We start from the raw sequence: 16,545 nt of genomic DNA, 5'->3' as shown, positions 1-16,545 counted from the left end.
TTTATTTGAAAAAGAAGAAGATTTATAAACATGAACTCGATACATTGTATCGAGTTGATGTAAAAAACTGAGTTTTCATCAAAATTCCATACAATGTATCAAATTCATGTTCAAAGTTTTTTTCTCGGATATCAAAAAATACAAAAATAAAAAAATCGAGCTTCAGTTCATGAAAAGCTAGATCTTTCATTACAATTGAATTCATGTCTAAAGTGTTTTTTTTTTTTTTTCAAATTTTTTATTTGTTTTTTAATTCTTTTTTGGGAAAAAAAACTTTAAACATGAACTCGATACATTGTATCAAGTTGGTGTTGAACCTGAGTTTTCAACACCAACTCGATACAATGTATCGAGTTCATGTCGACATTTCGACATGAAGTCGATACATTGTATTGACTTCGTGTTGAAAAACAGAGTTATCAACACCTTGATACAATATATTGGATTCATGTTTTAAGTTTTTTTGGGGGTTTTTTTAAAAAGCATTAATTTTCGTTCTATTTATTTTGGTTTTTCTTGTTTCTTTTTTTGAAGTTTTTTTTGAGCTTAAAGTGATGAAAAAACAAGAGTTTTCATTAGAAGTCGATACAATGTATTAAATTCATGTTTAAAGTTTTTCTTTTCTAAACAAAAATATTTAAATAAATAAATAAATAAAAATAAAAATAAAATACATTAAATTGTGATGAAAAATCTGGTTTTTTCATCAACCAAAGCTTGATTTTTTCATTTTTTTTTTAAATCCGGGAAAAATAAATTTGAACATGAACTTGATACATTGTATGGAATTGTGATGGAAATTTACATCAATTGGGTACAATATATCCAGTTCATGTTTAGAAATCTTCTTTCTTTTCAAATAAAAGAGGTTTAGGGTTTACATGAACTCGAATTGTACTAAAATCTCTGTTTTTTACAAGAGAGAAAGATGCATATCGATACTGTAAAGAAGTATGTTGCACAATATGATACCTTATGGCGAACTTGTGCTTCCTTGAGTAACAAAAAACCATTAATAATTGTGTTCATGGTAATTGAACCTTGCAAATTTCATTTACTTCACAAATTTTGTAGGGGAGTTCTCATAAATGAAGAAGAGGAGAGCATTGTGAATACCTTGATAACTATGTGATATGTTCAAATTGATATATTAATGTTTACATCTAAGTTTGGCAGTTTGACAGTTTAGGAGTATCGTCTACATTTTAGGAGATATGGATTTATCAAAATTGTTTATGAATATTGTATACATTTCTTGAGTTGTGAATTTATGGATGTTAATGAGCACTAAATTTATAGATGATAGCATTATGGATTACAATGTTACCTCTTATACTTAAAACATTTTCAAGTCTAACAATAGATGTAACTTCCATTTCTAGAACCTACATCTCCTCAAGATGATGAAACCATTCATCTTAACTTGTGCCTTGAGTTAACCATTGTGATTTTCTTTAAGTTAACTACATTTCATATCTAACACGTTCGCGTTCACAAGTGGAAGGATTGCGCATTCCACTTGTAGAATCTTCTTAAAACGAAGCAAATACACCCTCTCTACAAAAATTGGATGCACTAGTATCACATGTTCCTCAACTTGATGAGAATTTGCAAATATAAAAATACATGATAGATCTACGAGTGGAGATCATTAGAAATCATGCAAGTTTAGACACGTTGATAAGTTAATGTAGGCATAATAAAGTTCAACTATGGCTCAATATGTCACTACTGTGCGACAAGGGAAACACTAACTTAAAGACTTATATTAATTAGGTAAGTTTCACAAAAATATCAGGTGTACTTGTATCCATACTAATAAAATGAGTTATAATTTATACTTTGACCCATACGTGCATGTATGTAATTGTGGAAAATGTAGGATAGTGCACATTAGGATAAGTGATTGGAATAACTAACTTATTAAAGTATTCAATACTTGTATTTAAAGTTGATCTAATCTATTCCTCAGTTTGTTCATATGGGATCAAACCATATGTATATAATTGTGGACAATGTAAGGCAGTGAACTTTAGGATAATGTCGTGGAAATAACAAACCTATTAGGCTTTCATACCTGTATTTAAAATTGATCTACTCTATTGCTTAGGTGATTCAAACAGGATCAAACTCCGAATGATAACGCAACTGGAACCATTATCAACACACTACACAATCTAAGCAGCAATGTAATAGAAACATAATAGTTTTAACAATACAAGACAAAGATCCATAATAACAACATGGACAGTCATGGCAACAATTATAGGGCCATGTTCTGTTAAGGTTAGCTTGGACCAAAATCAGCCTCAATTTAAACTAGTTCATGTTTCTCCATAAGTTTGGTAGTCAGCTATGCACGCGGTGAAACCAATGTCATAAATCTACTAACCAAGTATATAAAAATAAAATTGAAACATATATAAGATTATAAAGAATAGAATCCACTAGGTAAAACCCAATATTTGTATTAATAATGTGAAATCCTAACAAATCGTCAGTGTCATTTTCTTCATAGAGTCTATTACATAGCAATCAATTCATCAACGTCATTTTCTTCATCATCTTGTGTAGAACTATCTTCGACTATATGTGCATTGGTTTCCCCTGTTAGCTGAGCCAACGAAATATCTTCTATAAGCTCATCATCAAGCTCTATTAGCTCCCCCGGTTCGCCGGCTAACGGAGGAATAGGCTCTCGCGAAGCAGGTTGAAACCTTTCTGTATTGGCGAGGTTCTTTGCACCGACCTCCTCATCCTGGTCTGGGCACTCCCACAAAGCCTTAATCCACATATTAATAAATATAACTTGGTCCTCGTCCTTCTCCAATGCAACTGTATTTCTAAAAAGCTTCAATGCACATGCAGACGTAGTTCCTGTGATGTAAGTAACAAGAAGATTTAGTTGTCAAACGAAAAAAAAAGGGATTGATTATCTCAAGATCGTTACCCTAGTTCGAGGAATACCTGTGCTAGAAAAGAGATCTAATATCCAGTCTCCTTCGACAAAAAACACCTCGATCAAGCGCATCATAAGTCGTTGAGGTTTTTGGTATGGGTTGACAAGTTCCCGTTCTGTCGTGGTGACATGTCGCAATTTCCGTGTCACTGCTGGATATACCAACAAATTTGAACCTCCCACTTCATTAGAATGCTCTTTGATTCTCTATTTCTTAATTTCATCGAAGTAGCCAACCGTTATGTATTCAATGGCATTAACGAACCGAAAAGTTGGCCCTCTATTTACATTGGTCTTGATCCTATAAAAAATAATACATCGAGTTAAGAATAGATTCAACAACCTTCAGAAATGCAATATAGTGAAAGACACCTATAAATAATCCTTACCATGCAAGGTTCTCGATGCCATGGCAACGAGATCTCAAAGCTTGAGCTACCGAGTACCCTTGGTCCATACTATGAAAGACAACTATTCGCCACAAGGATGCGGTCGTTAGCTCAGCGAAATCCTTGACCATCTTCTCCAATTGTTTAAACCTAAACGGTTCATCGTCGTATGATGACCCAGCCATTCGAAATTTGTAAGGAATATCCGCAATCATTAGCTTATATTCCTTCTTTGGCACCTTTTGGATCAAGTCGACGACATCACCGCAAACCACATTGTAGTAAAGATCTCTCGTAATATCTTTTTTGTGGCTAAATTTTTTAAAGGAGCCATCTTCCTCCATTTCGTACGCCTTGACTAAGCGACGATCCTTTTCTTTTCTGGCTCTCTCGAGATGTGCAAGGAAGGATGTAGGGAAATCGTGTATATCCTTAACTTCTCCTTGTTTCTTGCCTCGACACGGTTTCTAATAGAAGCAATAGGACATCAGGTATTATTATACAAGGTCTACATATGATGAAAGGGTAATGAAAAACCATGAATACTAACCCAATCCTTGAATGCAATAAAATACTCTGAAAACGCCTTATATGAAGATGTTAGAGGATAATCCTCGGTCACTTGTTCCCAACTTATACATCCAAGTTGTTTCATCATAACTTCTTGGATCTTCATGTACACCTTATGACTGTAAAATTAGAAATCAAGATTAGAACTTTGAATTACACCAGATAGACTACAATTTCAGTATTTGAAAGACTTACTTATTGAACTCAGTGACCATTTCTTCTAGGCTTAAATCTTTCGCCACAACCCTTGACAAAACAGACACAAGAAGCTGCTCGTCCTTAATACCTTGCATCGCTCTCCATAGAGACAACTTCATGTCGTCTGCCGCTTCTTCAATTGTCAAGTCAATTTTCTTGGCGGCTTGTGACTTTAACTCTAGTTCAGGGTCAACCTTACATTTGTTTTGTCGTTGACCCTTTACCTCCTTATTCTCCCACATTGAGAAGATTTGATCTTGTAGGTCCCATACTTCTCCATCTCTAAACGCCAATTGAAACCAAGACTCATACTTTCGAAGACCATCGGACCTAACATTATCATCTACCACAATGCCGACTTCATGCAGACATTGACGTCGTAGGTCTGGATGTAACTTCACACCAAACTTTTGTTTCACGTCTAAATACTCGTGGTGGAAGAACTGTATACGCTCAATGGACGACATTTTCTGCCTATAGTCATTATCATTATTATGGTTCCATGCCAACAGCTTAGCCTCTTCGGTTGTGAGCCCAACATAAATTTTGCACTCGGCATACTTGAAGAAGAAAGTTGTTGGATGTTCTCTCACAAGTTGCCGACGTGCCTTTGCTGAATGCGATCCACCAATGACAAAATAATTATATTGATCATGCTTTCTAATATCAAAATCTTCAATGGTTTCACATTCTTCAGGATCTACCATAACAATAAAAGGCACCACAGTGGCATGGGGATTAATTTTCATTTTTTTCTTGAGATTTTGAACATGCATGCGGTGTGGCTCTCGAATCTCAAGTGGTCGTCGACCTGTTTTTTCATCAATAGGGGGCCGATGGATGTGTGTTATAGGCAAATTAAACACTTGCACTTTCCTGACCAGTTTCCGTTGCATTAACTCTCTCCTTATCTTATTCTGCTCGGATGACAAAACACCCGAGGCCAGCTCAGCTCCTGGCGTCCCCTTATTATCCTCCTCTTTGTTTTCACTTGTTGAATCCGTGTTCGACATTTTGGTTGTCTTCTTCTTTGGTGGTCTTGACTGGACTTTGGATACCCTTTTTGTGGCCTTCAATGGGGAGGGCACTTCATCTCTTAGAGTTACATGGCCTTGTATATAAGGCCTCAAGGTAACAATAAGGTTTTGTGAGCTTTCAAGATCTTTTTTGAACGCTTCTGGCCCACAAGATTCCTTTACTAAAAGGTCTTCTGAAAGGAACACTTTCCATACCCCCTTGGAGCACACTCTATCATTACCAGTATGTTGGCCGAATCTGCATCTTCGTAGTCAAATCGTAGAATACGGCCATACATAAATGGGGTTTCCTTTCCAAGCTGCCCCTCCCCCTTCTTCTTTGTTGTATACAATACGACTTTTTTCTTTGAGTCGACATATTGCATACACCATTCCTTGTCCGTTAGATCTCGGTCAGGAAGGTCTTCACCTCCAGTAGCGGCGACAAGTTTCTTTTGGCTAACATCAATATGTGGCTGAGATTTTGTCTCTTCGTTGAAGAGAAGCTTTTTTCCTCTCTTCATGGTCTCAGGAGCTACCTTGGTCTGGGCTTCGATTGGAGAACCCTGTATGTGAAGCTTTATTTTCTTCACGGGTCGGTCCGACAGGTTCTCAAACGACCTATTTAAGAAAGTATATGCAAAAACATAAGTTAGGTGGTCACGTAGATTAAGGTTGTATATTAACATGAAGAACAGTTCTCACTAGCAGTCCTATATTCAAAAATCTATTCTAGGCAGGGCTATTCAACCTAGAAAATATATATCGTAATAAGTAAACAGGGTTATATATTCTTTTAAATAGTAGGTATGACTTATATAGATTCCAAACCTATAATGAGGAGAATTTGCTATCGTAAAGGCAATTTGTGGATCATTTTCTACTATTTTAAGCTAAAGTAGGTCATAAAACACCTATAATTAGAGCATGTTTTTTTTTTTAAAGTAAGGAAAGTCAACATAAAAAAGACTGATTTTGACAGACAATTTGATATCTTTTCCACACAATAATTAATTGTTACCCCAAAAACACAATTTTTCTCTCTCAGAGCCTTCTTTTATACAGGAACTCGATACAGCGTATCGAGTTCCTGTTTAAATCCTAAACTTTAAATGGGAACTCGATACGCCGTATCGAGTTCCTCTACTTTCTTTGCTTTTTAAATAGGAACTCGATACGCCGTATCGAGTTCGTGTTTAAAACCTAAACTTTAAACACGAACTCGATACGGCATATCGAGTTCGTGTTTAAAGTTTAGGTTTTAAAGGGGAACTCGATACGGCGTATCGAGTTCCTGTTTAATGTTTAGGTTTTAAACACGAACTCGATACGCCGTATCGAGTTCATGTTTAAAGTGTAGGTTTTAAACAAGAACTCGATACGCCGTATCGAGTTCCCGTTTAAAAAGCAAAAACAAATTATGAACTCGATACGGCGTATCGAGTTCTTGAGCGACGAAACATATTTACAAAAATGTCCACAGTGTCAGAGGCCTACCTAGAGTCCTCGCGCTCGATTCTCTTTGAAGACATGGTTGATCGTGTGGCAGTGGAGGCGGAGATCGCGCTTTGGTGCTTTGTGCTTTGTGTGCTTTGTGTGCTTTGTGTGCTCTGTACGTTCTGTGTGCTCTGTACGCTCTTTACGCTCTTGTGAGTGAAATATGACGAGGTCTTCCTATTTATAGGGATTCACCACATTGGTTAAAGTAACCATAGTCACCTTAACCAAGGTTGGTAACTTTGAGGATAGTTAGTTGGTAACCACAATCACATTAACTAGAGTAACTTATGATTGCATTAATGATTACAAAGTCAAACTAACATATTGATCAAGCTTTTATAGCCATAACAACCTGCAATGACTTCAAAGGTCATGAAGGAGACAGTGATAGAGGTTCATGAATGTACCAATGATTGACTACTAAAAGCAACAATTTTTATGACTCTCAAATGCTGTGTATTAAAGATGTTGGCATGAATTAACCAATGATTGATAAGTCTAATATTTAAAATGGTGTTAAAGAACCAATGAGTGAGATGTTCTATATCAAAATGGGTGCCATTAATTAGCCAATGATTTTAACATTAATCCAACATATTCATGGCTTGTTAATGATTAGTTTTATATTATACTTGATTTAACTTCATATAGATGTAGTTTATATAATAATTGATATTTTAAGTACAATTACTTTATTAAAAATAATTTTTTGATGTATTGTATTAATAGAATATTACATAATATAGACATTCTATTGATTTGGCTTTTGTTTAGAGAGAAGTTTATGTTTAGAGAGGAGCTTATTAGTTTTTTTCCTTACCCTAAGCACATAACTTAGAGAGCCCTATCTAGACCTTAAGCCATGAGTGAAGATTCACCGTTCTCGATTGAAGAATATTGTTTGTCATCAGACCCATCGTTTTCTACGGAAGAGTATTGTTTGTCAACAGAGTCACCATATTCGATTGAAGAATATTGTCTGTCGACCGACTCACCATATTCTATCGAAGAATATTGTCTGAGCTCATCTACAGGGAATGTAAATAATGACACATGTGAAGAGTTCTCTATTGAAGAATATGATATTAATAAAGATACGGAGAATGAAGGTAGTGCCCAGGAAACATCGAATAACATTGGCGATGGTCACAACAGAGAATTAGACTGTAACAAGGTTACACCAACCTCTACGCAGGAAGAGAAATCTGGGAGCCCTATGCATATTAGAAGAATCCCACGAAGAATTCGTCTGGCTAGATTTAGCTTGGTGACATCAGATAAACAGATTGGATTTTATGTCAAAAAAATATGTTGTGCCCGTGGTTGTATGTCTATGATTGGAAAATCAAAGTTGCGAGAATTAAGGCGATACTATTTTTCGATGACCGGTGATGAGCAAGACACTTACCTCGGGTCACATATGCAACTAGTATCTGACAAATGTACGGGGATCAAAGTATCATTCGAGTATTATATCTTCCATGCGCAACAGATATGTAGAGTTGCATTCAAAATTGCGTTATGTGTTAGTAACATGCGGCTACATAGAGTACAACAACGTCTACTTAGCGGGGATCAGATGCTCAATTGTAAAGAGGTTCCAAGTATGAAAGGTGCAATTGGAAGATATGCTATTGGTTGGATGAAAACTTACTTTCAGTTAAATTGTGAAGTAATGCCCACTACACGTAGGATGCATCTTTTTGATAATTATACACGTCGGGAAGTTTATGATGTCTATCGATCTGATATGCTGGGCTCACGTAATAAGTCTATCACCTATAGCCAATTCACAAGATTATGGAGAGCTCGGTTTTCAAATGTTATTATTCCTCGTAAAGTATGTATGGGGTATTGCTCCATTTGTGCAAATCTTAAAAGTTTGGCTAAAGGTGCAAAGACATCAATGGAAAAGGATACGAGTAAGAAGTTACTACAAGAGCATCGTGAGGCACAATCCTTAGAACGAAAGAAGGTGATGCATCATAGAGAGAAGTGTTTGAAGAGGCCCGAACAATACGTGTGCTTAATGATAGATGGCATGGACCAGAAGAAGACATGCTTGCCGCATATGCGGAGGCTCCCCAAAGATGTCAATGATGAGTGCCTTGTTCAAATGCACTTGGTGGGATGCTTGGCTTATAATAGGTCTGTTCGACCTCACATCTTCATTACTTACCCCAATGTTCACAATGACCCTAACCTAACAATTACAGTGATTCACCAAGTTTTGATGTCTTGGGGCCAACCTTTCCCCCCTGTTCTATACATTCAATTGGACAATACTGCTAGAGAGAACAAAAATTCAACTATATTTGGCTATCTAAGTATGTTGGTCAACCTAGAATTGTTTAGGAAAGTGAAAGTCAATTTCCTTTTGGTTGGCCACACACATGACCATATAGATCAGATGTTTAGCACATTCTCCAGACAGTTGTCTCGGCATGATGCTTTCACTTTACCTAAACTATTTGATGTCATTTGTGATGCTTATACACCACGCCCAAAAGTGTTACACTTGAAGGAGGTATATGACTTTAAGAGATATATATTAGATGGGGGTGGTGGGAATGTTAAAGTGCTTGCTCAGTTAAACAATATAAGTTTCAATCACATTTTTATGATAAAGAAAAATGGAATAAGTGGTTCTACACTTTTGTATGCTAAACAATATTCATCTTCTACAACATGGGAACCTGAAGGTGGTTGCCAGTTATTACTTTGTATGCCGAGTACAATTTTCCATGGAGCTAAGCAAATGCCAATTGAGAAGAAAGGATAGTTGCAGAGCAACTTGGTATCAGAACAAAAACGGTCATGGCTCCAAGCCTTAGAAGAAAAAAGAAAGCATATTGAGGCCGCCAAGAAATATGCCGCACAACAAGACACGTCATGGTGGGATGTATTTTGTAGTGATCAGAAAGAAATTATAGACAATTGTGTAACTGTTGATAATTGGAATTTGGAAACGCCATTCACATGGTCGCTACAACATGATCGCGTAAATAGAACTCCGAAGCAACTAGTAAATGCGATTAATGACAACTTGGTCCATCCACAACAAAGAGACATTTATGTGGGACCAAGGATGACCAAAGCAGCCGAAGCTAGATGACAAGGCAATTTGCAAGAGCTCACCGCGGGGATGTTGATTGCAACGTCGGCTGATGAGAACTCACATGGCCACCAATTTTGGGTTGGTAAAATTCTAGAAGTGCTAATGCATGAAATAGAAAACACGATCAAGTCTATAAATGTTCATTGGTACAACACTAGAAGTGCAAATGCTTTTACAGGTAAGTATACATTGGAGATGATTGAATGCCCAACAAGAAGGGGAGGTAGGAAGAGGAAGCGAAACATTCGTAACACCTCGACCCTTGATATCTCTGATGTGGATATCATCGTGTACGACTTCACACTTACAAAAGTCGGACGATTAAGGAAGTCAACAATAGATATAATAAAAGAAAAATTACCAGGTCTACAAGGTGGCTCAAGTCAAAGGCAAACGAGATCTGCTACATATAATCTAGAGTCAAACCATTTGGTTTATGACGAAGATAATGCACTGATTGGTATATCCGAGGATGATGAGGAGGAATCGTCATTGTATATTAGTTATAGTAGTGATTCTCCGTAAAGGAGTGATCATGAATGTATATTTGGCTATTAAGTGTAACTACATTCCGCTTGTAACAAATCGAGTAATATAAAAGCATGTGTTTTGAATTCTTATGATTTCTAAAAAATCGTTTCTTATAAAATAACATTGGTTGTAAAGTTTGTGATATAAATTGAGAATGTATCTTTTTGAAATTCGTCTTTTTTTAGTTACTTCTAAATCACGAAAATAGTGGATTTTTAACCTTTTTCATAGTATGTTTGAACATGTATGATACTGGTATCAATGTGTTTTGTAAAATCATTGAAAAACCCCTAAAATTTCCCTTATCCTTCCATTTATGCGCCCTTCCACTTGTGAACGCGAACGTGTTATCTGCAGACAATCAACGTTTACACATTTATTGAAAAACTATTCAATTTTAAAAATTATCATTTTGAAACTTGTTCAATCTCAAAAAATTAGCAAACTTACATGTTATTTAAAACATGTGATACTAGTGTATCAAGTTTCTGAAAATTTCCTAAAATCGCATGATTATAAAAGAAATCTATAAGTGGAATGCGCAATCCTTCCACTTGTGAACGTGAACGTCTTGTAGATGATGAGGAAGATGGGTGACCCATCTTAAGTTTTTTTAATGAAGAGGCAATAGTCCTCATCGCTCTTGGAGAAGTTCATTGATTGGATGAAGTCGTCAAACTTCTTATAGCACTGTCTCGGTGCTTGTTTTAGGCCGTAAAGACTCTTCCTGAGTCGGCAGACTAGATGTTCTTGGACGGGTTCAACAAAGCCTTTCGACTCCTCCATATAAATTTCCTCCTCTAAGTCACCATGGAGGAAGGTTTTCTTTACATCTAACTGTATAAGCTCCAAATTCTTGGCTGCTACGACTCCGACCATAAATCTAATTGTTGTCATTTTCACCACTAGTGAAAAGATTTCGTCGAAATCAACGCCATATTCTTGTCAAACCCTTTCGCAACTAATCTGGCCTTGAATTTTGGGGTGGTGGAATCAGACGTCTCTTTTATTCTATAGACCCACTTACACGGAAGAGCATGTTGATTCTTCTACCAAGTCCCAACTCTTGGCTACACGAATGGAGTTCATCTCCGACTTCATCATCAAATGCCATGTGGCCGAATCGGCTTATGCCAATGCTTCTTCATATGACCTCGGTTCACTGGCGTCTGTAAGGAAGATTCTGGGAGAGTATCTCTTTGGAGACTGCGACAATCTCTCAGATGTTTGAGGTATGACTGGACTAGTCACATCGGGTGTCGGGGTTGGATGTTCTAGAGCCAAACTATTCGGTTGTCCCAAGTCAAGCGTTGTAGAGTCGGAGCTTGAGGATTCGGCTACCCATGAAGCCGATCTTGTGTTATGGGTTGGGCCTTTGTGAAGGGTCAGCACTTTGGAAATAGTTACCCTCCAGACTTCAATAGGCCCTTTGGCCGTCTTATGCATAGCCGACTCATTGAACACTACGTCCAAACTTCGGACGATCAAGCTATGCTCGGGGTCCTAGAGTTGGCAGCCGATTTCACCATCTGGTCCATAACCAAGAAAGATACATTTTTTGGACCTTGGTGCAAGTTTGCGGTGTTAATCCAGGGCTGGACTAGCCACTAATATAGGGTATCCTTTTGGATCACTTTACGAAAGGGGTGGTTTCGGGGTCTATGCTTCCGACACAATTCTAGCTTTATCCAACTGTTTCCGGATCGATTCCGGATTAACAACATATACAGATTGGTCACACGTGTAAGATAATACAGTAAGCACAGAATGGAGAGTAAGTCAATACACAGTAATCCCAAGAACTCTTTACGTATATTTATTCTGTCGTTTAATACATCGTTCTCTAGATCCTTTTATAGGCATCTGGTTCTGTTTACAAAACGGTGTCATCTCGGCAACCTGCTACGAATCGATTCGGATCCGGATTGGTTCAACTCTTCCAAACCGGTCCATCCCTATTTTAATTCTAGCTAATTAATAAGTAATGTTAATAACTTAAGTTCCACTTCCGACTTGTCCCCCACTTGTCTTTCATACTTCGATCACCGGCCAACACATGGCGTGCCCATGGGACAGTACATTGTACGTCGAACCCACAAGGTGGCCCATTAATCCTCGTCGAGTATGTCCAATATGCTCTGGTCTAGGGGTTTGAGTGGTTCTTTGTTCTGTTGCTACTCTTCTAGTTATTGTTGCTCCTACGACACCTTTTGTTTGCTTACCGGCTTCTTCCAGATGAGGCATCTCCATTCTTGCGTCGGTTTCGATATCCTTACCGGTTTCTTCTGGCTGAGGCATCTCCGTTTTTGCGTCAGTTTTGGCATCCTTATCAGTTTTTTCTGGTTGAGCCATCTCCGTTCTTGTGTCAGTTTTAGTATCCTCTCCATTTCCGGTTCTTGTTCACTCCTCCGACCCGATCATGTTGTTTTGGTTTGTACCAGCTTCCCTTGGTTGTTCACCTTCAGCTTTATTTAGCAGCTCCTCCTATTGCGGTTGCAGTTCCACAGTCTACTCCTCATCATTTATATTTATTTCCACCGTTCTTTTTCCTGCTTCTAGCCTTCGGTGCTCCCATTTGAGTTGCTCAAGATGAAGTTGTGTTCCGAGTTGATCATCATTAAGTCTTTTCTATCAGCCTCCTGACGGCTTCAAGTTGAGCTCCGGCGAAGGCAATGAAATCATCCACTAACTCCTCCCAGATAGTGACAATACTTTCTTCATCCATCTTGTAAAAATTGTCAATGGCCTTCTTCCGGTTTTTTGCATCTACTCAGAGGACCTGTAATTCCGCCGCTTGTCGTGACCATTGAGTCCACCAGCCCACTGAGTTGTCGTCAATATTCGTCATGTAGTTGCTTCTGGTCCTAGTGCAACTTATCAAAATCCTCTGTTTTTTGCTTTAGCCGCTGGTTTATATGGTAGTGCTCTAATTCTGGTGTCGGATTTCTTCTTTCAACCGCTCTATTTCTGTCTCTACCATTCTCCAGAGCTTATCCTTCTCCTGCAGCAATTTTTTTCTTTCCTCCTTTAGCTGGTTGTTGTTTGCGTGACTTTTCTAGAGATTTTCTTCTATTCTCCGCGTCTCATCTTCGGTTGTCTGCTATTGCACTCTCTCTCTCGCGTGCAATGATTCTTGAGCGGCTAATTCCTCCCTTAAGGTTAACATTTCCTGTTCCCGCTGAGCATCTTTTTCCGGGGCTGCATCAACCACCGATTGTGCATCCGTTTTCGGAGCTTCCTTTTGTAGATTAGCTGGTGGCACTGGCTCCGTTACTGCACTTTGTTGGCCCATGTTAACCATGATGACCACGTATTCCTTGGTCCTTTTCAACTCTTCCTCCAGGCTCTGGATCTGTGCTCGGGCCTTCTCTAATTCTTTGGTTGTGGCTAGCAACCGTTCAACCTAACTTCTGACTTGCCGTTGTTCGTCCTCCATTCGGTCGGCCACACCGGATACTTGCTCTCCGAGCCATTTTACCCATTGGTAGCATGTTCCGTGTTGTGTAAGGTCAGCAAACTGTTGTCCTGGCTTCAGTCTTGGTTCGTGCTCCTTTCTAAGCCCTTGGCTCAACGGTTCCCGTGTCTCCTCCGGATGGCATTCCTTGTGTTGTTGCGTTTGAAGACCCAGTGAGGTAAGTTTTGTTGTAACAGGTTCATGTTGAACCGTTGTCACTGCTTCTAGTCTTATTACCGGCTCTACTTCCGTCCTGGGTTCTACCTCAGCTGAGCGGGTCTTCGGGTTACTATCCTACTCCGGACTCGATCCTTCCCCCTACTGCTCTATCTTGTGCTTCCTTGCAGGACGTTGAAGGACTTTGGCTGGTTCATCTTTACCCTTTTCCTCCGCGGTTTCTTGGTTCACCCTCCGGACCAGGTCGTCCATGTCTCTAAACCTGTCCTGCCGACACAACTTGATTTTGATTGGTTTGGCATTTTCTCCAGAACTAGCTCCACCAAGTCTTGCTCATGGGTCGTTTGCAGTTCCTGCTGAGACGATTCTCTCGACGTCCATCGGAGGTTGTGTTTGGACAGAGTTGCTGCCGTTTGGATGCCTTATTTGGTCTAACTTCCGGTTGGGTCTACTTCTTCGGTTTGATTGCCGGTGTTGGGGGTACCAGTAATGTTAGCCACTAGCCTAACCCACACCATGCTTTCTTCCCGTCCAGTACGGATGCGATTGCTGCTCATAGAGAGTTGGCTATAATTACGGACCAATCCATCTTGAGGCCATTGAATCCGGCCCTATTCTTTGGCATGGCCGGTGGTCGAGGATGCACAAATCCATATTCTAATAAATCACGAGCCACCTCCCTTAACAAAGGATTCTCGCCGGCTTGTGTTCTGTATGCTTATTGGCGATGGAGTACTCCCCGAAGTATTCGGTAAGGATTTCTATGGAGGGGTTCTTGATGGAATATAGTCCTCCGGCCGGTAACCCGATGAGAGCTTGGACGGTGCCCTCAGATATCTCCTCGAGGTCAATCCTTGCTACAATCTTTTCCGGTTCTTCGTGTGGTGGCGCATCTGCTACCCGGAGAAACCCTTCCAACCCATGTTTGTTGAACCAATCTTCTTCGTCGGTTGTGTCTTCTTCGCCGGTTGTGCTGCTACGGTTGCCTATTAATGCTTGGGTAATTGCATGTCCTTTTCCGCTAACCTGTGTGCTCTATTGTGCTCTCAAAAGCCTTGTCTCCTGAAATGACAATCCTTGGCCATTTTGGAAGTTTTGTATCCCCATTTCTAATAGCCACCACTTCTTGAATCTCGTGCTTGCACATAGTGTACCCTAATAGTATGATGGTGACAAAGGGTGTGCTTTAAATGGCCTGTCGTCACGCCTTTTCCTAATGGTCGTTCATCATATTGAATAGTACCTCTTTATTATTATAATAATTATTTTCTGTGCATGCTACTTTGCATGTTTTTTTATTATTTTTATTTTTTCTCTGCATGCTACTGTGCATGATATTTCTTATTTTTAATCCTGCTCTTGTACGGCCTGAAATACTTGGCCATACTAGGTACCGTTTAGTTAGTCTTTAGTGCCTAACTACACCAGCTCTGTTGTAGACGGAAGTGCAGCGGTTTTCGGAACTTGTTGTTCCTCCGATTGCTTGAATGGATTCTCCGACATCGGGCCTTTGTATGGTTTCAGCCGGAAACCATTTATCCATTTGGCCAACACCTCGCCAGCTAGCATGCCTAGTTGATAAGATCCCTTGAATTCCTTCGTCATCCAAAAGGGTCCGGTCCACCGAAACCACAACTTCCCGACATCTTGCCCATCTGGGTGTGGAATACTAACACGGGCTTGCCAATGCGGAATTCTTTCTCGTTTCCTCGTCTCTTCCAGTCCATAAAAGCTTTCTTCTTGTGTTGTTCGAGCTCCAACTGCAACACACTAGCTATCTAGCGTTCTTCTAGTTCGCACAATGTTGCCAACCGGATCTTTTCCGATTCCTTCGCGCTTAACCGTTCCCGAACCGATATCCGTAAGCTGGGAATTTGGAACTCCATAGACATAAATGCCTACAATCCGAATGCCAACAAGAACAGTGTCGTTCGGATACTTGTTTTGTAAGTCAGCCGGTATGCCCAGTCTATCTAGTTCTCATTGAAGATCTTTCGGAGAATATTTTGGAGCGTTTTATTTGTGGACTCCACCAATCTGTTCGCCTACAGATAGTAAGGCGTGTTGCGTTTATGCACTACCACGTAGAGCGTCGTCATGCTTTCCACTACTTGCCCTAGAAAATTACCGCCTTGGTCGCTGATCAGCTCAATCGGGCATCCACACCGGCACCATATGTATTCATATAAAAATTTCGATGTTGATGCTACAGTGTTATCTCTGAGTGCTTTCGCTTCTACCCATTTTGTGCAATAGTCGGTTGCGACGATGATGTACCGGTTTCCCATTCGCATTGCCGGTGGCTTAAATGGGCTAATGAAAGCCAATCCCCATTTTTAAAAAGGTTTTAGTGGCAATACGAGTTGATGGGGCATCTGCGCTTGTTCTGTGGGTTGACCCATCCTTTGGCAGAGATCACATTCTTTACCATACCGGATCGAGTCCTTTAGGATTGTTGGCCACCATAGCCCACTTCTCCAAATCTTTCGGGCGGCGACGTCTCTAGCATAGTGGCTTCCCGCAACGCCGCAGTTGGCTTCTCATAAAATCACTTCCTTTTCATCACCCCTTACCACGCACCACTAGATTCCGTCCCACCCCCTTGTGGTATAGTGTATCTATATTAAGCAAAA

Source organism: Azolla caroliniana, unplaced genomic scaffold (assembly GCF_043228905.1).
Source record: "Azolla caroliniana isolate FFs.n. ecotype wild unplaced genomic scaffold, voAzoCaro1.0.p SCAF_7, whole genome shotgun sequence".
NCBI classification, from domain to species: Eukaryota; Viridiplantae; Streptophyta; class Polypodiopsida; order Salviniales; family Salviniaceae; genus Azolla; species Azolla caroliniana.
The sequence above is the reverse complement of the archived record's forward strand: the minus strand, read 5'-3'. Positions refer to the sequence as shown.